This window comes from Canis lupus, chromosome 12 (assembly GCF_003254725.2).
Source record: "Canis lupus dingo isolate Sandy chromosome 12, ASM325472v2, whole genome shotgun sequence".
NCBI classification, from domain to species: Eukaryota; Metazoa; Chordata; class Mammalia; order Carnivora; family Canidae; genus Canis; species Canis lupus.
Genome location: NC_064254.1, coordinates 62,130,500 through 62,156,151, shown reverse-complemented (window position 1 = coordinate 62,156,151; position 25,652 = coordinate 62,130,500).

Sequence of the window (25,652 nt, the reverse complement as noted above, 5' to 3'; positions counted from 1 at the left end):
TGCCTTTCTCCCGTGTTAAATCCATTGCCAAATCTGGATGGATGCTCCTTGCAAATGGATCTTTTCAGTTTATCTCTTTATTCCCCCCATCCCAACACCAGAATCCCTGAATTAGTTTCTCTTGTCTCTTCCTCTCATCGCTGCAATAAGTCTGTATCTAGTATAACTTCCCTTGGTGTTCTACAGTGTTACCGTATCTTTTTAAAAAGCAAATCTTGTTCTGCCTCTCCCCTGCTTAGAATTCTTTAACAACTCCCTATTGCTTCCAAGAATACAATCTCCAAGTCTTAATGTGACATAAAATGCCCTTTTTGATTTGACTCCTGCAAACCTTTCTAGGCTTGCCTCCTTGCTTTTCCCATCCTTTCTCCTTTCCAGCAGTGTTGAAACTTGGGGGTGTCTGGTTGTGCCTCTACTCTTACTCCCTTGTAGATTTTGCTCAACTGCTCTACTACCTCTGCTTCTTCCAAGTTAGGAGCTGTTTTCAAAAGGCTTCTGTGGTCTGCCTCTTCTCTCCACCTCGGACTGAATTTGAGGTGGTTCTCTGGCGGGGTATTTTTTTGTTGTTGTTGTTAAAACAAAATAAATTTTTCTTATAATTCAGGCCAGAAACTCACAACCAGGGTATCAGCAGGATTGGTTTCTTCTGGAGACACTGAGAAAGAATTGTTCCATTCCCTTCTGCTGGATTCTGGTTGCTGCGGGCAATTCTTAGTGTTTGTTGGCTTGCACATACATTCAATGGTCTCATAGCATTTTATGTGTGTCTGTGTCCAAATTTCCCTCTTAAAATATTCTCCTCCCAACTTTATTGAGATAGAGTTGACATAGAATGTCGTGTAAGTTAAGGTGTAGAGCGTGATGATTTGATACAGATATATACTGGGAAAGAGTTACTATAAGCTTAGTGAGCACATCCATTACCTCATCTGATTACTGTTGTGTGTGGTAAGAATGTTTAAGATCTACTTTCTTGGGCAGCCCTGGTGGCTCAGCGGTTTAGTGCTGCCTTCAACGCAGGGTGTGGTCCTGGAGACCTGGGATCAAGTCCCATGTTGGGCTCCCTGCATGGAACCTGCTTCTCCCTCTGCCTGTGTCTGTGCCTCTCTCCCTCTCTCTCTCTCTCTCTGTGTCTCATGAATAAATAAATAAAATCTTAAAAAAAAAAGATCTACTTTCTTAGCAACTTTGAAGTATGCAACACAATATTGTTAACTATAGTCAATATGTCTCCCATGTTCTTATTGTGCCTGTCCAGGTATCCATAATAGCATCACTGAACTTCACAGCAATTGTCAAATTACCTGTTGAGCTTCATTAGACTTTTAAGATTATTGAGGGCTGGGTTGTGTACGTACCTATTTATTTAACGCTTATAAGACTGTCTGGCACAGGAATGTTGATTGCACAAAAAGGTGAATGAGAGGTCCACCGAATAGCATCTTCTTGTCTATGCACTGCCATTTAGCTTCTTCGATGATAATGAGCATTAAAGCTTAACACTTCAATTCTGACTTGCCTTAGCTTTGGCCCAACCCCATTCATAGTGCTTCCTTTTTATCCCCTTATTTAAATTCAATTTGCCAACATATAGTTTATAATTATTATAATCAAATTATAGTTGCCATCTTTATAGCACTCAGACTTGATATCATGATTAGGGCTATATTTTTAATTTCAACCTCCCTCAAACAAACAAAATTTGTGAAATTATCATGATCACATTTCTACAAATGAAAAATAGAAGGGAAAATGGACTTGTCAAAGGTATATACACAGGAAGTCCCAAACATAGCATTTGAACCCAGTTCTTTTGGGTGTTTGTTAAGTGTTTTGCAAGCATCTCTGTTTGTCTCTTTATACTTTATTTGCTTTATTTACACTGTTTTAAAAGTCTACCTATTTGTTTTATACACTCCTCGTTGTCTAGAGAAAAACATTCCAGAGAAAACTCCTGTACTTCCTCAGAGTATAAGAGCAGAAAGGAAACTTATGATATTTCTATACAATAATGTTTTCATTTAAAGGGTACTGAAAGAAGGGAGAAGAGAAGAGAAAAGATGAAAGGAAGGACAGCGTATATAAGGGAATTATTTTGGATATTGAGAGATGCATTTATTCAAGTTTATATTGAAGCACAAAATTATCCTTCATTGAAAATTATCAGTATTCTAAAATTTCCTCACCTTGTTCTTTTTTTTTTTTCCAATGTGCTTTTCTCAAGTTTTGTATTGTATCAGACAGAACAAAAAAACCTGTTACTTGAAGATAGCTACTCTGGTGATATTTTAGAACAACAATGAATTGAACACCAGAAATCACATAAGAAATCCTGTTCTTATGAGACTTTTTTGAGGACAGATTTATAGGCTCTAAAAATTATTCAAGCTTCACATCTAAACAAATGTTCAAGCCTTTGATGTGTTTTTAGCTGTTCAAAAGGTTAAATCAACATTCTGTATTATTTCTGCATTTTTTTTTTCCTGTATGGTTGGTGTTCCCACCAAGGACCCGATTTCTAGCCACAAGGCAGGGTAGAAGGCTTGCGGCCAGTTCTTCAATCAATGCTAATGTTGCTCTTTAGCCAGCTAGAAATTGGACCTGGGTATTTCTCTGGAGTCTAAAATCCTCGGGTCATAACACTAACATCTCCCAGCACACAGCCCAATCTTATTTAACCCTGCTTCTGGGCATTGTACATTTTAAAACTATTTCACTTTTCTGAACAGGTCTCCAAGTGACTTATGCTGTAAGTATAAAGTTCTTTTTTTTTTTTTCCATGTAAAAGAAAGTATATTACAAGAAGTGACCAATAAGTCAATAAGAATCAGGTGTATGCACATACATTGAAATAAATAGCGCAGAGACCTTACCTTAGTTTTTAAGGATGCAGATGGCTGATTTGAAATTGATACTATGGATAATTGAATTTCAAATGTGTTTAACAACTAAAGTGCAGTTTTATACTTTGAAGTTTTTGCTTTTAATTGCTAGCAAGTCATCATTTTACAGTAAAAATGGACTTATGGAAAACTTTATAATATAGCAACAGTGTAAGTGGCTCTGTCTCACAATGAAAAAGGCATTTTTGACTCTCATCTCCAACTGACTACAGGAATAAAGTAGGTATTTTTATATTAATTCTAACAATGAATAGCTAATGAGTGTAACTCAGATTAATGGTGAATCAATTCTTTTTTTTTTAAGATTGTATTTATTTATTCATGAGAGACACAGAGAGGGAGACAGAGACACAAGCAGAGGGAGAAGCAGGCTCCATGTAGGGAGCCTGATGTAGGACTCGATCCCAGGACCTGGGATCACGCCCTGAGCCAAAGGCAGACGCTCAACCTCTGAGCCACCCAGGCGTCCCGAATCAACTCTTCTTATTGGCTACTCCTGTCAGCATTTCTTGTATTTATCTAGTAGTTATAGTTCATTCAGTTAACAGTACAACTAATTGGATTTTTTTCATTTTTTCTTTTCCAATTTTTATTTAAATTTCAGTTAGTTAATATACAATGTAATATTAGTTTCAGGTGTAGAATTTAGTGATTCGTCACTTACATAAAGCACCCAGTGCTCATCACGAGTGGCTTCCTTAATACCCATCACCCATTTAACCCATAACCTCTGCTCCCCTCCCCTCCAGTAACCCTGTTTGTTCTATATTTTAAATAGTCTGTTTTCTAGTTTGTGCCTCTTTTTCTACCCCCCCATGTTCATCTGTTTTGTTCCTTTTTTAAAAAAATATTTTATTTATTTATTCATGAGAGACACAGACATAGGCAGAGGGGGAAGCAGGCTTCCTACAGGGAACTTGTCCAGTTTTCCTAACACTATTTGTTGAAGAGACTATCTTTTTGTGTCATCTTCAGTTTCCTTCATCAATGTTTTATATTTTTCAGAATACAGATCTTTTGCCTCTTTGGTTGGGTTTATTTCCAGGTATCTTATTGTTTTGGGTGTTTCTTCTGCTTCATTATTGATGTATAGAAATACAATAGGTTTTTGTACATTGATTTTGTATCCTGTGACTTTACTGAATTCATGTAGCAGTTCTAGTAATTTTTTGGTGGAGTCTTTTGGGTGTTCTATATTGAATATCATGTCATCTGTGAAAGTTTGACTTCTTCTTTCCTGATTTGGATACCATTTATTTCCTTTTGTTGTCTGATTGCTGAAGCTAGGATTTCTAGTCCTATGTTAAATAACAGTGATGACAGTGGTTATCCCTGTGTGTTCCCTGACTGTAGTGGAAAAGCTTTCAGTTTTTCCCCATTGAGGATGATATTATTTGTGAGTTTTTCATGTATGGCCTTTATGATGTTGAGGTATGTTCCCTCTATCCCTACTTTGTGGAGAGTTTTTATCATGAATGGATATTGTACTTTGTCAGCGCTTTTTCTACATCTGTTGGGAGGATCATATAGTTCTTACTCCCTTTTTTTTTATTAGTATGATGTATCATGTTGATTGATTTGAGAATATTGAACCACTCTTGCAATCCAGAAGTAAATCCTACTTGATTGTGGTGAACGATTCTTTTAATGTACTGTTGGATTTGATTTGATAAATATTTTGTTGAGATTTTTTGCATCAATGCTAATCAGAGATATTAGCCTATAGTCCTCTTTTTTTAGTGGAATCTTTGTCCAGTTTTGGAATCAGGGTAATACTGGCCTCATAGATTGAGTTTAGAAGTTTTCGTTCCATTTTCTATTTTTTGGAATAGTTTGAGAAGGGTAAGTGTTAAATGTTCTTCTTTAAATGTTGATAGAATTCTCCTGTGAAACCATGTGGCCCCAGACTATTGTTTGTTGGGAGATTTTTGATTACTGATTCAATTTCTTTGCTGGTTATCTGTTCTATTCAAGTTTTCTATTTCTTCCTATTTCAGTTTTGGTAGTTTATATGTTTCTAGAAATTTATCCATTTTTTTCAGATTGTCTGATTTGATTACATATAATTTTTCATAAAATTCTCTTATTTGTATTTCTAGGGTCTTGGTTGTGATTTCTCCTCTCTCATTTGTGATTTTATTTATCTGATTTTATTAGTCTGTTTTCTCTTTTCTTTTCATTAAGTCTGGCTAGGGATCTTTTTTCCAAAGAGGATCACATCAACTGAAAGATCATTGGGAAATATGCTTTCCCGAGAACCTGGGTTATGCATGAAGGGTTTCTGATTCTGGCTTCTGTGGTTACTCACACCAGAAATCTCTAAATGTATTAGTTATGTTTTGATGCTATTCATATCAGGTTCTGACTGATGTGCAATCATTTTTAGGTTTGGAGCATCAAAAATTGAATTGGAGACATAGTATTGTCCAGGAGTTATAGAATAGGAGTGCAAACTAATATTCCATCTATGGGATTTCTCATTTATTAAAGACTATTTAAGTCATATGTGGTAGATCTCAGGGGTTTTGCTGAGCATTTGCTCTGGTAGGCTTTCAATGTGTGATCCCACTCCCTTGACTATAGCAGGAGATGGCTGACCCAAATTGAGACCATCAGAATTTCCCCCAGAGGAATTGAGTGTGAGAAAGGTAAAGAAGGTAAAGAAGAATGGAAGGTAGTGGACTCTAGCCACCTGATGGTAACATTTCCATGAATTCCTGCCACAGAAGCTCCTGAAATTCCACTGATACTTAACCTTTTTGAAGCAAGAGAGACAGTCTTTTTCCTGTTTAGAATTTTCTTAAGACAACTGCGGTCTGTTTCCTTTGCCTAAAAAGAAAGAATCCAAACTGTTTAAACCCATTCTGTACACTAATTAAGGTATAGAATAAGGTTGATAAACTTAGTTTTCACATAACTGTGAGATATTATAATTTACAACATATATAAACTTGCTAAAATTATTGCTGTTAGGATCGATTACTCATAGAATTGGTTATAAACAAACTTGTAAAGTAGGCTATATTTATCCTGGAGTTTTCTTTTTCTTTTTTTCCAGACCCTTTATTATCATCTTCCTCCTGTTAACACCCCTCAAAAAGTTTCTATTTTTTAAGTCATTAAATATAAAGTCACCCTACACCTCTAATTGCCTAACATTTTGGGGTTAGTCTATTATATTGGTGTAATTACTAGTAACACCTCCCTTCACTCTCAAAAGTCTCTCAGTTTATAGCCACTTTACTTAAATGTTTTTAGTAGCCTTGCTAGGAGTTTCTACCATTAAGTTGAGATGATGAAATGGTCAAGTTACTGAATTTTTCTACTATCTTTTTTATTGTTAAAAGAGAATGGATATAAAGAACCCATAAAACTTGATAGCAAAAAGAAATCTGATTTAAAAACTGGGCAGAGGATCTGAATAGAAATTTTTTCTGAAGAAAACATACAGATAGCTAACAGGTATGTGAAAAATGCTTAACATCTCTTACCTTTAGGGAAAGGCAAATCAAAACTACAATGAGATATCACCTCACACTTATTAGAATGGCTAGTATCAAAAAGACAAGAGATAACAGATGCTGATGAAGATGTGGAGAAAAGGGAACTCTTATGCACTGTTGATAGGAATGTAATTTGGTGTAGCCATTCTGGAAAACGCTATTGAGGTTCCTCAAAAACTTAAAAATAGAACTATCATATGATATAGTAATTCCATTTCTTTGTATTTATCCAAAGAAAACAAAAACACTATCTCAAAAAGATATACACACCCTCATGTTCACTGTAGCATTATTTACAATAGCCAAGACATGAACATAACCTAAATGTCCATTGTCAGATGAATGGATTAAAAAAAAATGTGGAGTGTGTGTGTATTGGAATATTATTCAGCCCTATAAAAGAATGAAATCTTGCCATTTGTGACATGAATGGACCTTGAGGACATTATGCTGGGTGACGTAACTCAGAGAAAGACAAATATCATATGATCTCACTTATCTATGGAGTCTAAAAAAAATCAAAAACACCACCGAGCACATAGATACAGAAATTAAACTAGTGGTTGTCAGAGGCAGTGTGTTTGTTGGGGGTCTGAAATAGGTGAATAGAGGCAAAAGGTACAAACTTCCAATTACAAAATAAATGAATCTTGGAGATATAATATACAGCATGACAACTAAATATATAATACTGTATTGTACATTTGAAAGTCTCTAAGGTGGGGTGCCAGGGTGGCTTAGTTGGTCTAGCGTGTGCCTTGAGCTCAAGTCATGATCTCAGGGTTCTGGGATGGAGTCCTGCATTGGGCCCCCTGCTCAATGGAGAGCCTGCTTCTCCCTCTCCCACTGCTGCTCCTCCTGCTTTTACATTTGAACATGCTTTCTCTGTCTCTGTGTCAAATAAATAAAATCTTAAAAAAGGAAAGTCTCTAAGAAAGTAGATCTTAAAAGCCCTCATCACAAGGAAAACAAATTCCGTAACTATGTATGGTAACATATGTTACCTAGACTTATGGTAGCCAATACACAATATAAACAAATGTTGAATCATTGTGTTATACACCTGAAACTAATATATGTCAATTGTACCTCAATAAAAAAGGAAAATGGCATTATTGTCAATATGGATAAAGTTTCAGTTATAGAAATCTGTTGTATCTATAGTTAACAATACTAAATTGTGTGCTTGAGAATTTGTTGAGTGGATAGATCTCATGATAAGTGCTCTTACTACGTTAAAAAAAATAAAAAGAAGAGGAAAGAAAGAAAATAAAAAGGAAGTAAACAGGCGTTCAGAAGTATTTTCTTTATTTTCTTCCCCTGATTGGTTCTCCTGCCACATATGCCATTTTTTTCTTTCAGTTGCATCTTTTTGGCTTTATTTATATTTCTAATCACCTAGATTACTTATTATTGTCACATTACTTATGACATAACTGCTCTTGTCTTAAACATACACTATTGGCCTTTTAACTTCCTCTTGCTTATACCTAGAAAAACACCAAGCCTGGACAACTACCATTTCATCTGTTTCAAACGTCATGTCTATAGAATACTGCCCACAGAAACACCACTTCTCCTCATGCACATGAGGAGACCACCTCTAATGAGAGCCTCTAATGACCACCGAGCTCTAATACTGCCAGTTTATCCTTCTGATGTATCAAGGAAGCACCCTCCATCCTTGTTTTATACAGCTGTGTCAGACCCTTACTTTATTCCTCAACCCCCAGCCTACCATTCCTTACTCCTCACAGAGAAGATGAAGACAATCAGGCAGGAAGTGTCTATATGTAGGCTCGCACTGAAATATGTACCCCGTGTTGCTATATGCAGGCCAATCCCCAATACTCTTCCTTCCCATGGACTTGGAGTAAAAGGAGCTTTATTTTTGAGTTCAATTCCTTTATTTGAGAACCTTGTTCTTCTAATATCTTTTCTTTCCCATGTAAGAACCTTGTTCTTTCTATAGTCTTTTCTCTGGTGTGTCTATCATGTTTCTCTTATAATGGCTTTTTCTCTTTAGCAGAGTTTTGAGCTGTAACATCCCCGATTTTCAGTCCTTCCACAAAGCTCACAGCTCTCCGTGCCCTTACATCTCTTATAGGGTCTCCATCCCCCTTCACTTTTCCCCCAAGTTTATCCTTCTTTGAAAGTCATCATTCTTGTTTTCTCTTGTTCTTCTAAGAAACTTTCTTCCCCTTCAATCTTGTCTCAGTCTATGATGGGTGCTACTACTCAGTACTCTCCCACATACAGGCATGTATCAGCCTGTGGAGCAATAGTTTACTAGTGTGCCTTTCCCATTATACTGTGAATGTTTTGAGAACAGGGCTACTATTCATCTCTCTATCTCCAATGGTCTACTCTAGAGTGGTGTTCTCTATCAACATGGTATACATTATCAGTTTCACGAAATATTTTCCCACTCACTAACCTCAGCAAGTTAAAATACATGATTGTAAGACATTGCTATGGGATGCATTATAATAAAAATAATTATTTCTCTCCCTATGGTTTAAGACGAGCCACCATCGAGGGTGGTTCTCTAAAAACGTAAAACTGGTTATGATAAGGGTTATAAGATCTGAGCAAAAGATTAGGAATGAATATGGAGCAGCAGAAAAAAACAGATGAAATAAGGAGAGGCTAGGGAGGATACTAGTGCCTTCAAGTATATGGATTTTACTGAAGGTATGTTATATTTGAAGTTACATAGTGCTGCCCAGATGCCAAATGCTTTATATGTATTAACTCAGATAACCCTCATCACAGCCATATGATGTAGACACTGTTATTAATGGCATCTTACAAATGAAGAAATCAAGACTCCATTTGAGAAGTGATGTGCACAGTTACTAAGTAGTAAAGTTGAGATTTGAGTCCACATAGACTAACACCACAGAACAATCACAGGGCAATGAAAGTATATGATATGATAAATAATTCAATTCCTGAAATAGCTAAAATCATATTTAAAGTGAACTACTCTCTTTACTAAAATCTGTGCAGTGTCTCCATTCCATTATATACTGGTCTTATTTCCTTTGAAAGTTTTCTGCACTAGCTTTGGTTATAAGCATGTCAGTATTTTTCTAGGATCCAATAAGAACTTATTAAGAAATGTGACCCCAAAAACACCAAAGGTCCAGTTATCCAACCATCGAATTTTGAGTATATAAAAAAGCAAGAATTTTTCTTTAAAGAGAGCATTTTCCCATTAAATGGTCAGAACGATTGCCCCTCTTTGAAAAGCAGGGATTTTCAAAAGAAAAAAAGAAAAAAAATACTGTTAAAAGATTAACAAGTATTTGTTAATCTGCCAAGTAAATCTATGCATTCCCACTCTGCTGTAGTGGTTTCTCTGTTTTAAATGTGGATAAATAGAAGAACCACAGCACCTCGAAAATGCTGCTGCTTAATTCTTCTGTGTAATTTGCTTTATTCAAAATGTCTACCTTTACATGGATTTGATGAGCTTGGTGAGGTTTTGACTTCAAAAAGGGCTCTTGAATTTTTAATCACCTCACTCAGGAGCAGTGTTTTCTTGGTGTGCCTTCCATTTCTCTTTTATATGGGGAAATCATACACATTTTTTACTAAGTCATCAATTCCTACTTGAAACTCTACCCTCCGTTTCATGCATGCATGGCTTTATAAAAGTGGGATGAGCTTTACATGCTTCAGGGACTGTGCAGTGAAAGCAGGATCCAGCAGAGACTTGGCCATATCCGACAAGTGCCTGCTGTCAGATTTTCCCTTCCCCTCTGTTTGACACGATGGAATCCCTTACAAACATGTCGATTCAGACCAGCACACTGCATACTAAATTATGAAAACAATATTCACATGTGGCATCAAAAAAGTGGACTCATCATGTGGTATTGTTCTGCAGCGAAACCTTGGTGATGAGACGAGGAAAGAAGACTATCCATCAATTATCGCAATATTTTGAAGGCTTCAGCATAGGGTGGATGTTTGACTCTCACTGTGGGATGGCAGGTTTGCTGTGATTTATGTGGATCTAGCTATATGATTTTGGTTTTGATGACAGATGTGATAGGAATAAAATGCAACTTTGTGATGTATTCTAATATCCTTGGGTTAAAATGAATCTATATAGAATTGAAGGATATTGCAGTTATATTTGTTAATTGAAGCTGCTATGCTTTGTGCTTTAGTTCAGAGCATCATGCCTGAGCAGACATAGAAGAATAGCAATTATTTTTAGCAAGTGTGAGACTGGCTTGTGGTATTTCTAGCACGTGGTGAGCCTCTAGACATGCAGAGAAGGGAAAGCAGGAGGTCGCAGGCTTGGCTTTCACTTGGAGGGCATACTTGTCATTTCTGGAAACCAATGATGTTTTACACATGTTTTGTTTCAACCATTTATGCATAATAAGCTGGCTTTAGATATGATAGAGTTAAGTAAAGTGGACATGTATGTGATAATTATAAGATCTACGGTCATTATTTCATTTTGTATGATTCAACAATTTAGCTTTTTAAAATTCTATCATAAACAGAATTAAAGATTCTATTCTCCTGTTCCACATTCAGGCTGGAAATCATTAGAATATAAAAAAAAAAAACCAACTTTAATATATACCCAGTGGAAGGGGTCACAGTGACACATAGCAATACAGGGAGAGTCCATGGGGAGTGAATAGGAGCAAATGTCCAACTGAAACAACCACACCACACTCTCTTTTTTTTAAAATTACTGATGGGAAATGAATTTAACAAGCATTCTTATATCCAGACCATCCTGAATACCACTTTGAGATTAACTCTTAAATATATTTTAATCATGTCCTTATCTTGATAAAACAACATAAATGGCCTTCCATATCCTAAAGGACAATGGCCACATGTCACATTGATATTCAAGATCTTTCTCAAACAAACTGGTGAATCTAATTTTCAAGGTAGATTCTCTTGGTCTTAGCTTCGGGTTTCTACTGAACAGCAGCTGCAATTATTGTGTCTAGCCTATTGGAGAACTTCTTACCCACTGTTAATCACAATTGCTAACATTTTTTTTTGGCATTTATTATGTGCCAGCTACTGCACTGAGCGCTTCACTTTGTATTATCTCCCTTTTATCTCATCTGTCTCTTGCCACAACAACGCTGTGCAGTAGGTTGTATTATTTTACCTATGATGAGTTAGGACCCGCAGATGTATAGAACTTCCTTGACGTTACAGAGCTCAACTATGAGGCAACCCTGTCTGGCTTTAGAGCTGAGTGATTAAACCATTAAACTGCATTGCTTCCACTTTGCTTCAGTTTTTCTGTAAAATATCTCTTCGGATTCTGTGTTAGACTAACCTCTTGGGCTTGCTTCCTGTGCTTGTCTGTTTGTGAGGCTTTTTGTTTTTAAACCTGAATCCTGTCTCACATGAAACTTGGCTTCACATTTTCGCATCCTTAAACCACCCCATTTGCTCCAGATCCAATCTGACCTCTTCTTCCCTTGCTGCCAGAATCCTGAAGAAGCACTATATTTGGTCACCTCTGCCTCATTACATTCATCAACTTTTTCTTTCACCTGCCCAGAAGTCTTGGAAGTATTTCCTTAACTTTCAATCAAATGAATTCCACTTCTATGGCTTTCTGAAAGCAAAATTATTCTGGTTCTCCTTCCTTTCTAAGTGCTCTCTTTACCTGTCTGCAGGCTCCTCTTTTGTGTCCCCTAAACTTGGGCCCTCTGAAAGATTCTGACCTTTCATTGTATCTCTTCGCTTTCCATTCTCTCTGTCTGGAAATTGCAGCCACTCCCACAGCTTGCTATCATTGTAGGTGGGCTATTCTGAAATCTGAGCCTTTTGGCAGAACCTATCATGCAGTAAGTACCTTACTTCTATTTGTCCACTGATTATTTCCACCCCAACCCCATATTTCTGCAGTCAGTCTCATAGCTTGCACATCTATATCCCTCCCCTTTACCCTAAACTTCCTTTTCCATTTGACCTCTCCAACTTTTTAATTTATTTTATTTTATTTCTTATTAAGATTTTATTTATTTATTCATGAGAGACACAGAGAGAGAGAAAGAGAGGCAGAGACACAGGCAGGGGGAGAAGCAGGCTCCATGCAGGGAACCTGATGTGGGACTCGATCCTGGGACTCCAGGATCACACCCTGGGCTGAAGGCAGGTGCTAAACTGCTGAGCTACCCAGGGATCCCCCTCTCCAACTTTTTTAATGCTTTTACGAGTATATCAGGTAACTGGGCCCTAATTTCAGTAGGATTTGATTTCCCTAACTTTCTTATATTGAATGACAACAATCATGAATGCTTATTGTATTATTATTATGTGCTAGACAGTGTTCTAAGTTTTTACATTGACTATCTCATTTAAATACTTAAACTATTAAGTAGCTACTCACTGCTATTTCCACTTTATGGACAGAGACTCAATCAATCAATCAATCAATCATACAGTCCAGGTGATATTTTGGTCACAAATCTTCCCTTATTCTTCCCTTCTTTCAGTGGTATGAGCAGCAATAATTTATTTTGGTATTGCCCCAACCTTGAACTGATCTTTTTTTCCTCTAGATCTTCTTCCTTTGAACAGTGCATTCTGCATACTTGATGATGGTTGCTCTTTCTGAAATATTGCCTTGGTAATGCCACTTTCTGGCCCTAAGCCCTTTCATGACTTCTTTTATTTCACATATTACAGTCCAAAATTTCCCCTTTATATTCAAAGCTATCATCCATATTTCCAAACTTATCCTCTATGGTCATGCCACAAAAGCTATGGTCAAGTTAATTTTTTCCAACATCCTTTTAATTTTCAAGAAACAAATGATCCAATCATGAAATGGGCAAAAGACATGAAGAGAAATCTCACAGAGGAAGACATAGACATGGCCAACATGCACATGAGCAAATGCTCTGCATCACTTGCCATCAGGGAAATACAAATCAAAACCACAATGAGATCCCACCTCACACCGGTGAGAATGGGGAAAATTAACAAGGCAGGAAACCACAAATGTTGGAGAGGATGTGGAGAAAAGGGAACCCTCTTACACTGTTGGTGGGAATGTGAACTGGTGCAGCCACTCTGGAAAACTGTGTGGAGGTTCCTCAAAGAGTTAAAAATAGACCTGCCCTATGATCAAAATTATTTCTTTCCAATTTCCCTGCTTTGAAGATTTCATTCTTAGAACATGAATGCCGCTCATCTCCATCTTCCTCATTCTTGTCTCTCTGTGCATAGAAATGTTATAACTATGTCGAGGCCAGGCTTGAATGCCACTTTGCTCTTGAATTACTCAAATGAAGGGATGTCCCTTTTCTGAAATTTCATGGGACATTTTATCACTCATATAAAACCTATTTGTTGTCTTGTTTGTGATCATTTTTGTGTATTCTTTTTCTTCCTACTAGAAAGCAAACCTCTGGGGAAGTTGTAGCTGACCTATTTGTCATGTATTCCCCTTGGCATAAAAGAGATATTTTAATGGCAAGAAACCTTAGAAAACATTTGACTGTAGGAATGAATGAAGAATCTCCTTTATGATGTACTTCTCTTGGTTCTTAATTGCTTTTTTTTCCCCTTGGTTCTTTTTCAGATCTAATAAAACAGAATTTTTTTAGCTGGAAAAAAGACTACAACATAGGGGCAAGATTTAGTATAAACTTCAGTGCATTCCTGGATCTGCTGAAACCAATCCAGGATAGGAAACTTTAAATTCCATCCATCCATGTATTTCATGGTCTGCAGTTAGGCAGTGTAACAAAGGGAGGAGTTCTTTCACATTTCTTTGCCAAAGTTTCCAAACTGTAAACAACAGTCCTGTGTCTGTATCAGTAGAGTATGAGGTAATAATAGATGAAAAGATCCAGGAATGTTTATTGACTCAGGCATTCAGGGCTTAGGATATGTAGAAGCTAGGGTACTATATTAGGGATATGGGAAATCATAAAAATCTCCCCAAATTACTCTTATTCTATGAAACTAAAACTTTTATATTCTAATCAAATAGAGATCGAAGAACTTTAGCTATGTATGTAGGGCACGTATATAGGGCACATCTGTATACTTAATTATAAATAAAACTCCTATCCACAGTCCTTTCTTCTAGGATCTTTTATGAAAGAGGCAACAAGGCCACTAACCTTGTCAGTGACTATATCAAAATTATATGTGGATGTTCTCTCTCCCTTTACCAGTAGTCCTCACCTGTGTCCTCTAGAAAAAAGCTGTAGTGAATTTTAAAGTATAGATGTAATCATCAGCTCCACTGTTCCATCAATGGTTGGGGATCAGATGATGGACCAAAGTTCAAGATAAGGAAAAAAGAAGGTAGAAAAATAATATGTCTGACCCTTTGTATCTCTGTAGGTGTCATTAGTGGCTGGCTGTAGAGCTTACATCTGAAGGGTGACTTTTTTTTTTTTGAATCATGTGGTAGCTTACAGTCACACAGTAAATACCTTGATGGTGATCCAAGGACTTTTCTTCTTCCATTACTGCTTTTAACTGCTCCTGCCCTCACAGGAGAACCATATTTCACCTTATATTTCTAACACAGAGGATGATCCACAAAACTCAAGCATCTGTGTGAATTCATCTTAATTTCTCTTATTAAAAGCTAGCAGTAGATAGATATTAGGGGAGGCAACATCATGGGAGGGGCAGATGGAATCAACAACTAATTAAACCAAAATACATTAAGTACAAATGATGGGCTACACACTAGGTGTTGGAGAACCTGAAATAAGTAAGATATAATTTGTGTCTTCATGGTAGTCAAAAATTCAGAAAGAGAGGCAGACATACCAGTAAATAAGACTTTTATAGGAGCAGTGACTGATATATTCACCGGGCATTGTGGGAACACAGATTCGGAACTTCTTAACCAGACTGAATGAGTTAAGAAACTTTTCTTTAAAAGTCACCATCACCATCACCATCACCATCAAAATTCATTTGATAGATACTAAAACTTGTGATGTTATGTTGATGCTTTACAAACAGGCATATATAGAAGAGATTCCAGTCCTTTAAGAGTTCATAAATTAGCATAAACATACTGACTTAAAAGAAAATATGAGACAACACAAGAGCAGACATGTTTATGGCAGTAGCACTTTGCTCAGGGAGTTGTGTCTATGTGTGTGTGTGTGTGTGTGTGTGTGTTTACTCCTTAGGTTTTTGGATCATTCTACAAATAAAGGCCCCAATTAATGCAAATCTTTGTGATATGATGGAGAAACCATTGGAAATGGGCTGACCCATTAATTCATTATACAAAGGTCTCTGCAGCTGTTTTTGGATAGGAATGCCTTTTGCTCTCTGATGAACTGATATGCATGTGAAAGAGTTAATGTCACCTTCCAAGTCTTTAGAGTAATCTATTCCACTGTCACCTTTCTTTTGAACCATGACATTCTGAAAAAGTGATTGTAATTCCTCCTTCTATCATTTCACAAAGGTTGTACTGTCAAGCACTCTCCAGGATGTATATTTTTAAGATTTGGCTTCCTCCCTGGAATCATGAACTCTTCAGATGCTATGATAATGGACTTGAAAGTCATCTATGAACTGGTGATTCTATTAATATGAATAATGGGTGTTCTAATTTTTCATTATAATGTTTTAGTGATTGTATCTTTTCACATTCCTCCTGGCAGGTGAAACATTCTAGTTAGGGAATGGACCTCTGGCTCATTCCCCAAGGAAGTAACAAGTGTCTTTGGAAACTTTTAATTATAGACAGAAAAGTTGGGAATATATGTAATAGAATCCATTAGTTTCATTTAGACTTTAGAAAAAGCACACAAGTCAGTGATTAATTTGATTGTATTTTAGAAGAAAATGTGAAAATTACCTGTGCATCTGCATAGGTACTTTCCCTGCTGACTTGATCTTAATTCCATCATTTGCAATTAAGTTGCAGTCATTTTTGCCTTGAGAAACCCAATTTGTCTATCCTTCTCTCTCCCTCTTATCTAATCAGTCTATCCCATTTATTATGGATCATTTTGAATATATACATGTATACATGTGATTTTATTCTATTAATATTAAAAGCACTTAAAAGGGCAGCATTCAATTGCATTTTTGTTAGAAAAAATTATTATAATTTTAACCATCTGACAGAGGTGAAAATGCATATGTTAGTTTTCCTATTGCGCTAACATTTCTTATAATTTTGGGATTTCCATTTGTGTTGAAGCTGATTAGAAATGAATGAATTTACTCATTCAGTTCCCCACCTTGAAGGATATGATGGTAAAAGATTGATCTCAAACAATATATCCCTTGATATAAACATGTGCTAGGTCAGTTTCCTTGCTTTATTTTGAAATAGATCTAATTCAGAAGCTTTTTGGAGGAGAACATTATGCATTTGACAGTAATTGTGACTGATTTTCATAATGCACTGATGTAGCATGTCAGATCTCAGGCAGTTAGTTAAATTCTGGGAAGAAAATTAAATTTGCCAATAGTTAGATTTTTTTTTCCTCCTTGCAATTAAAGAAGGCCTTTCCTCTTATTATGCTTCATGTGCAATATACACATTGCTTTCTTTAGCATCACTTAAGGGTACTCTAATTTTTCTGTCAAATTTCAACCAACTTATTTTATGATTTTGTCAGTTTCCATTTTCAACTCTCATTTTGCCCTTGAAACACTTGTGCAAATTCAACCCGGAATTAAGCACAGGAAAGAAATTGTTTCAACTTTCTATCCTTCCTTTTTCTTTAAGAAAAAAAAAAGATTTTTATTTATTTATTCATGAGAGATGCACAGAGAGAGAGACAGAGACATAGGCAGAGGGAGAAGCAGGCTCCGTGCAGGAAGCCTGATACGGGACTTGATTCCCGGACCCCAGGATCATGACCTGAACCAAAGGCAGAGAGGCTCAAACACTGAGCCACCCAGGCGTCCCTATCCTTCCTTTTTTAAGGAAGTTTTTTCTCTCTTCCCGAGGACTGTCTCCTGCCCAAAACCTGTTTTATAGAGCAATGAATGACAGGAAGTCATGCATTTCCCTTAATAAATATTTGATATTACCCACAAGTTGTTTTTAAGTAAACCATGAAAGGAAATACACAAAATGTCTTGGTCTTCTAAAAGTCAACTCTATGATGTATATATTCTAAATATACTAAGAAGTTTAGATGATTGAGATATCAATATTTAAACCAAATCTAGAAAAGAAAACTTATATTTGTGCATATTAACCAATAAAATATAATTCCTAAAAAAAAATTCTCTTTTCTACCCCATCACCCCATCTTGTGCATGCTTGAGAGAGTTTAAAGTGGACACAGCTCAGGCAGTGGTAGGGCAGGGAGAGTTGGTACAATAGAGCTACGTGACATGATTCTATTACAGTAAGTAATACAATTCCAGAAATAGCCTATGTGGAACATATTGCCTCTGCTACACATGTCAAAAAGTGGACTTTGATCGATAGTGTCACAACACAAAACCACATACTAAAACTTTGTGATTATGATGACAGAGTAAAAGTGTATACACCTTTGCCAATAGTGTTAGTGACTTGTATAATTGATGAAGGGGCAAAACACATAAATTCTGTATGCTGTTCATGTCTTACAAATGTTTGCGGTTGTGGCCGTCAGCATGTATGTAAGTAGGAAGGCATGATGGGTCTGGCAATCATCACCTCTGTAAGTAAAGGCGTGCTCTGAGGGGCGGATATCTACAGCTCACCACACCACCTGGTGTTGTCATATTGGTACTTTAAAAGTTCATTAATATAGGAGAAAAATGTGTCCACTTATGCTGAAAGAGGAAATTAGGAGTTTAGAATGCTAAATGGTGGTCTCTCTGCTGTGGTTTATACACACTAAACCCTATAGAACCCTCACCCATAAAATATAATATTCTGTTGTTTGAGCAACTTCATAAACTTAAGAAAAAAAAATAGGCCCAGCAAACATTGACAGCATTTCTGTAGAAGCCCTTGCTGATAGTGAAAGTGGCAAAATTGCTAGGTTTTAGATTGTCTAGAGAAGTGGTTTGCTTTGGAAGATGAATGATCTGATTTAGAAAAACTGGCTATAAATTGTTTTTTCAAAAAGTGAATTTGAAAATTGAAATTAAAACGAGACATTTTTATTTGCTCACTTTATTTATTGCAGAACTGCCTTTTAAAGGAAATTAAAGAAAAGGAAAACCACATGGACCACCACCAAATCTGTACGATTTTGGTATTTCTTTGCTGCCTTAGCCCACATCAGGTTTTTAAAAAATTGAAAATAATTGTGAAAAGAACCAATTATGATGGCAAATGTTTATAAGAAATTTATAGATTTTATATAACTTAAACATTTCTATAATTAAAGTCTTTTATTTTAAATAAGTTTTTTAGGGTATATTTTGCCAATGAATACACCAAAATTACCAATTATTTCAATATCTTATAGAAACAACCCTAGTCAGGGTCCTCCGTATATTTTGTGTGTGTGTGTGTGTGTGTGTGTGTGTGTGAAGTTTTATGCTTATATCATTGCAAGAATTTCACACTTACAATTTTTATAGGATTTGTAAGGCTAGCAATATTATTCTTTGCACTGGTGACAAGACTGACTCCCCCCATCCCCAGATGCAATTTAGAAGTTGTCAAAGGTTTGGATCATTTTTTAAAATTGAGAATTAACTCAGAGATCAGAAGCTGATTCCAAATATTTTTTTTATTTTTAATTAAATTTTAAGCCACCTGCTTTGGTTTTCTTATTTCCTTTGTATTTTTCTTAGGTTTAAACATAAAGTAAATAGTAATTGGTTTTAATTAAACATTGGGTTTAATCTTGAATATCCAAGTTAAAATTAGTTAAATATGAACAAGCATCATTTAAGATCTTTGAGGTCTAAGACTGTGTCTGTCTTGTTCACAACCAGTTTCTTATAATTATGGTTAATATTTATTGAGAGATTACTTTCTGCCAGTTGTTGTTCATAGAACAGTCCTTATTTGGTCAACCAGCAGATTGGTTGATCCAGTGAATAGAATTAGTGATAATTATTGCTTTTTTTTTTTCCTCAACATAGCAGGGTTAAATGCTTTAGAGAGTCTTAGCACTCAAAGAGACTATACTAACTTATCTCCTGCTCCTTGTTATATGTACTTGATTTTTTTCTTAAAAAGAAAAATAACCCAAATTCAAAGGCGCAAAACCTCCATAAATACTTTTGAAATTAAATATTTCCGATTTTAAGATTCTTAGATTTTTCTGATGGCCAAATATTAGGTAATTTCCTTACAGTTGAGCTTTACTCATTTTTAACTCCTGCCTTAACTAATGTGTTCAGTACGTACTGAATTTGCCTGCTATGACATTCATTTATGACCCTCAGTGCATAGAATAGTCCTGGAGACCTACTCAGTGCCAGTGACACTCAGCTGATACCAGTGACAGAAACAAGTATATGCCACTGCTCCTGTTTTTCAACTAATTGAGGGAGATAAGGCGTACATATGCTTATGGAAAGCTTAAAAATAAAAAAACATTTTAAAGGCATAGCAAGAAGAACTTATTTACAGGACAGCATTCATTTCCATCTCATTCGTTTGTTTATTCTTTTCTTCTTTTTTTCCTATTTCTAGGAAATGTATGGGTATGTATTTTCTAGGTAGAGAGTTTGGCAAAAGAACACATAGAGCACTTACAAGGACTCAAATGTGGGTAGCAGGCAAGTGATACAAAATGAAAGACAATACACATTCTAAGTCCTGATAAGATTTACATTTTCAGCATCAGCAGAGTAGGGTGAAAAGTGCTCCAACATAACCATCAGAGCACTAGGTTTCAGTTGTGATGCTGCCATCAGGTGGCTTAGGACCAGCTTCTTAATTAATCTGACCTTCAGTTGATTGATCTGTAAAATAATATTGCTGGATAGCACGTAGTGATGATGCCTGTAACAGGTCCTGCTCTGGTGTTTTCGTTAGTCTGTCTGTTCCTTTTTCTCTTTGAATTTATTTCCCTCTTCCAGAGACAGATTGGGAGTATTAATCTTGAGAAAATGGAAATTGATACTTAAATATAAATGGGCGAGGACTATGGTTGTTTGTTCAATGTTTTTATTCTGTCTCTACATACTGAGTCTGCACCTGTAGTATGTAAAATATTGCAGAAATGTAAGGATGAAGAAAGTAGAATCTTTGTCTAAGACAGAGTTCTAGAACACAGGAGAAGCTAGGGCTATCCTGTGGAATCTTGGAAGTGAGGAAGGTGGAGTGAAGCAGGAACTTGATGGCCCAACTGACCTCTGAACTGAGGTTTTTAATCAGTTATCATTACATCTGCATGTACCATTTATTACGTGCAGCGCATTGTGTGTTAGTCACTGTAGAAAACAGGTAAGAAGATAAAACCCCAGACTTCATTTGCACCATGTGAACTTTCGAGAAAAGTGAAATTTATTTTTAAAATACAATTCCCTCTGATTTTCTTAGTATCTAATATTCAGATAAAGACACTAATAACTTCATGGATTTTTTTTAATGATTCGTATTTTATTGGAAAAGTATAAAGTCATTTCTATTTCCTTGATTTAATAAAATTTATTTCTCCCTTGGATTATTCTTCAATAAGATAGCTGGTAATTTCATATTGGAAGAAGCATTACTTCATCCAGTGGAATGTAGTTACTATTCTCTGTCCTTTCCAGGATCATGTTCTGCTTGAAACTTTTGGTTTATGGGCTTCTCCCCTCATGAGGGCACTAACTTGAATGTGTTCTGTGAAATGTCACATTGTACAAAAACTGTTTTTTTCCAGCTTTTGCGAAGAAGATTATATAGTCCATGGGTTCCACCTGGTAAGTTTTTCCTCACTGTACATCTTTGCACGTGGTGAGCATCACAGACTGTGAACAGCTCTGCCTTTAATGGATGTTACTACATTTCCTCAGTGACTGATTTTTATTAGTTTCAAAAGATAACAGCATATGCATGCACACACGCTAATGTTTCTGAAGGGCATTGTGAGGAAAGATTAGAATGCTTTTGCCTTCTTGATCAAACAGTGTTTCTTAAAGAGCATGGATGCATTTAGTTTCATGTCACCAAAAAAGAATAAAATCTATTATCACTCAGCCTCACTCATCCTTAGTGCCGAAGTTTGTCGGTTTGGTCAGTAAAGGTTGAGATCATGAGGTTAGATATCACATAAAATTCAGGATATTCAGAAGGCAATGCTAATCCAGAAAAGATTTCAAAGAGGAGAGGCAAGAAGCCCATGGTTTAAGCACAGGTGTTTAATGGCCAACATAGGAATTAAGTTCACCTCATAACACTGAGAAACTCTACCTTGGGAATTGAAAATTAACACAGACCATAGGTCTTCATTATAATGAATACCAATGAGAGAAAAGAACGAATCTGAGATTTTAGCAAAATTAAGTCAGCTACACCTGGCAAGCTGTGTATCATAGAAGACTGTAGCACACGTCTCGGCAGCGATGTAAAAGAGCAAAAGGAAATCACTGAGCCCGGCAAGACTGGAAAATTGCAACTCCATGGCATCCATCATGCATAGTAAAACAACCATTTTATAAAAAAAAAAAAATTCCCGTCTTTCCAACAAGATGCATCACAGTTTCAGCTTAGACATTGAGATATGAGGGATGTTTCAAGTCCTTAATTCTAGCTTCTATAATGGCTTCTTTATGCAGTTATGTCAAACACCATAAGTGTAATATATGAAAACGTTGGTATCAGTCACATCCAAGTGAAACATTAGGAGGTCTGTCTGCGAAAGTGTCAGGGCTTTTCTTTGGAGCCTGGAAATGTTACCTTAAATGGATGATGTTTCACCACATAAGGAACAACTTTTGGCATCACCTTCATTGTACAAGCATGTGTGTTACTTCTTCAATGTGCTGGAGACTGTCAATAATAGTCAATAATAACATGAATAAGATGCTTAAACTGTAGACCCTTTCCTTGGGTTGTTCATGGTCTGATAACATCTTCAACATCCTCCAGCTAGATGGCGCATGATCCACTTAGGGAAGAAAAATGGTACCTGTGTTGTTCTTGTATGGGCCATTTAAGAGGGCCTTACAGTGGGCAGAAAGCCTGGAATTCACAACTTTAGAGGTCACTGAAGAAGTGCTTACTAATGATGGAAACTTTTATGACAGAATCGTCATCTTGGTGAGAAAGGGTCAGGGTCTTCAAGTGTATCAGAAATCCCAACAGAATTTGCTTAGATAAAAAACCAGAAGTTATTGGTTCACATACTTGAAGAACCCAAGGTTAGATCTAGATGTAGCAACTGAATCTCTTCATACCCTTGGTGTACTTTCCAGGTCATTATTCTCAGGCCCAGACTCCACATAGTGACCTCTCTTATCCAAACAATGGAAAAGAGCAACTCTTCCTGGCAGCTCTGACAAGTCCTCAAATTCTCTCAGTTAAATGGGTCCATGTCTGCATCCCACTCCTCACTCTGCTCTCCTGTCTCCTCTCCTCTCCCTTCTTCTCACTCACTAGCTGTCTCTTGGTGATTGCATCTACACCTATAGCTTCAACCACCACCTGCCTTCTCATGACTCCCAGGTCTAGCTTTGGAGCTCATGCAGTGTTCCTGAACCACAGACCTAAATGTCAGAATGTCTACCAGAAATCTTTACTGAATGTCCCAGAAATACCTAGATATTGGGAAGGCTTTGTTGTATAGACTATCATCTGCTTCATTCCAAGAGTAGGTGTGGAACCTTGCAAAGTCGGTTTTAAGGGGAGGATTGTGAGTGTGTAAACTATAAACACTGAGACACTTGTGGTGATTTTCTTGCTTCTGTACTTACTACACTGATCATCAGTTTCCTCATTCGTAAAATGTACACAATAGTACTCATGAACTATATTTCAAGGATTAATAAAGGTTATATACCCAAAGGTTTTATTTGAGTGTTGGAAATATAATGAGACTAAGGCATGTTGAGTCTTTTTTTTTTTTTTAGGCATGTTGAGTCTGATTGATAGTGATTATTGGAGTGCTCTCCTAGGAAGGATTATTAAATGATCTCCAAGCTCATCAGGAAAGGGATTTGTGATTGGTCATTGATAGCTAACCTGGGCATGAGAAAACGAAGAGGTAGTCCTCAGGCCTCATACTTGCTTCTGTAATAGGCACTCAAGGAACAGAAGCAAAAATTCACATGTTCAGTTATAACAATTATTACCTCCTTCTTATTGTATGACACTGCTGTGTACTAAGGCTTTTAGTCATTTCCCAATTTTTTATATTCAACTTGTGATGAAATGGCTGTCATTTTTGCCTTATTCTGTCTCCAGACCCCTCCTCCTTTTTCCATTCATACTGCCAATACCTTAAGTCCTTCCTTGTTTATTTCTCACCCAGTTCAATGCAGTTATTAGCTCTTCTGCTCCCAGTTTTGTCTTTCATTTTAGACACTCCCACCAAGAGAACTTTTCTAAATTGTAAAAATTGTAAAAATCTCATCTCCTTATCATGACACATAAGATCATTTCTTATTGAAACTTTGTCCTTTCAACTTCACTATTGCTAATTTCACCACACAGCCCATTCTTTATTCACATTGGTTTCTCTGCAACCCACAATCATCCCAAATCTCTCCCCAGGTAACTCTCTCTTCCTCATAGTCATTTGTTCTTTCCTTTGTCTAGTCAATGGTTATTTACTATTTACTCTGGGCCCAGAAACATCTCTCCAAAGCAGATTTCACTGTCCTGTTTGGTATCTTTCCTATGAGATTACAGAAGCTCTATCATAACAATTCAATTCATTCATTCATTCATTCATTCATTCCAACTCGCATACATAAATTCGCTCATTTGTTCAACAATTTATTTAATATTAGCTAAGAACTTTTCTAGGCGTTGTACTGATGGTGGTGGGGGGAGTTGCATACTTTAAATGATCACTTTTAAGAAAAGCCATTTTTTCCATGGAGGAGTGAGTAAATTCCAGGAGATGTGGAAATTAATAATCTAGAGCTGGGGAGAAAAATGTTCTATTTACATATTTATCTTGTGCCTTGTAAATTCCTATTTTGTACATATTTTATAACACATGTCCCATATTGTTAAAAATTCTGTAAATAATCTAATATTTATGTAACACATTACTACTCCCTAATGTATATTCTTTTTTTTTTTTTTAAAGATTTTTTATTTATTTATGAGAGACACATAGAGAGAGAGGCAGAGACACAGGCAGAGGGAGAAGCAGGCTCCATGCAGGGAGCCCAACATGGTACTCGATCCCGGGTCGCCAGGATCAGGCCCTGAGCCAAAGGCAGACGCTCAACCACTGAGCTACCCAGGCCTCCCACTAATGTATATTGTTAGTGTCAGTTGAGTTTAGGCTAACAAGGGTTAGGCAACATTAAATAGGTTTCTGTTGTGGTAGAACCTTTCACTTCCCAAGAGGTAATAGAATGCTCTATTTGCTTCAACTGTGGTGCCACATTTTGAAGGGTATTTCAGGATATTAGGGATCTATCTAAACATGCCCTTCTGAATTGCAGTTCTACCCACAGTTCACTTAGCTGTTTCTGTGTGGGATTGATTGGCTTTTCTCATTAAATGCTTTATTCTGCACTCTGGGAACTGCATTTCCCAGAATCTTTTTTTAGGAACTATGCTTCCCAGAATCCTTAGTTCACAGGGATGTAGATGACATTCTTTCTTAATTGTGTTTTGTAGTGGGCATTCTCTGTACTAATTTGTTGTGGCTATAAAACAATTAGCAAAACCACTTATATTTGTACTTATTTGCTATTTCATACTTCTCTGCTCCATGTTTTGTCTCCTCAAAATCCATTCCTTACAAAATAAAATAAATCTTTTGGAGAAATGAAAAAAAAAAAAGAGGAGAAAAACATAAGGCATCTTTCCTCTTTCTCCTTCTCCTTCTCCTTCTTCTTCTTCTCCTTCTTTTTCCTTCTTTTTTTAGTAGGTTCCATGCCCAGTGTGGAGCCCAATGCAGGATTGAATTCATGACAATGAGATCAAGATCTGAGCTGAGGGACCCCTGGGTGGCTCAGTGGTTGAGTGTCTGCCTTTGGCTCGTGATCCCGGGTCCTGGGATCGAGTCCTGCATCCGGCTCCCTGTGGGGAGTCTGCTTCTCCCTCTGCTTATGTCTCTGCCTCTCTCTCTCTGTGTCTCTCGTGAATAAATAAATAATTCTTTTTTTTAAATAAATAATTCTTAAAAAAAAAAAAAGACATGAGCTGAGATCAAGAGTTGAA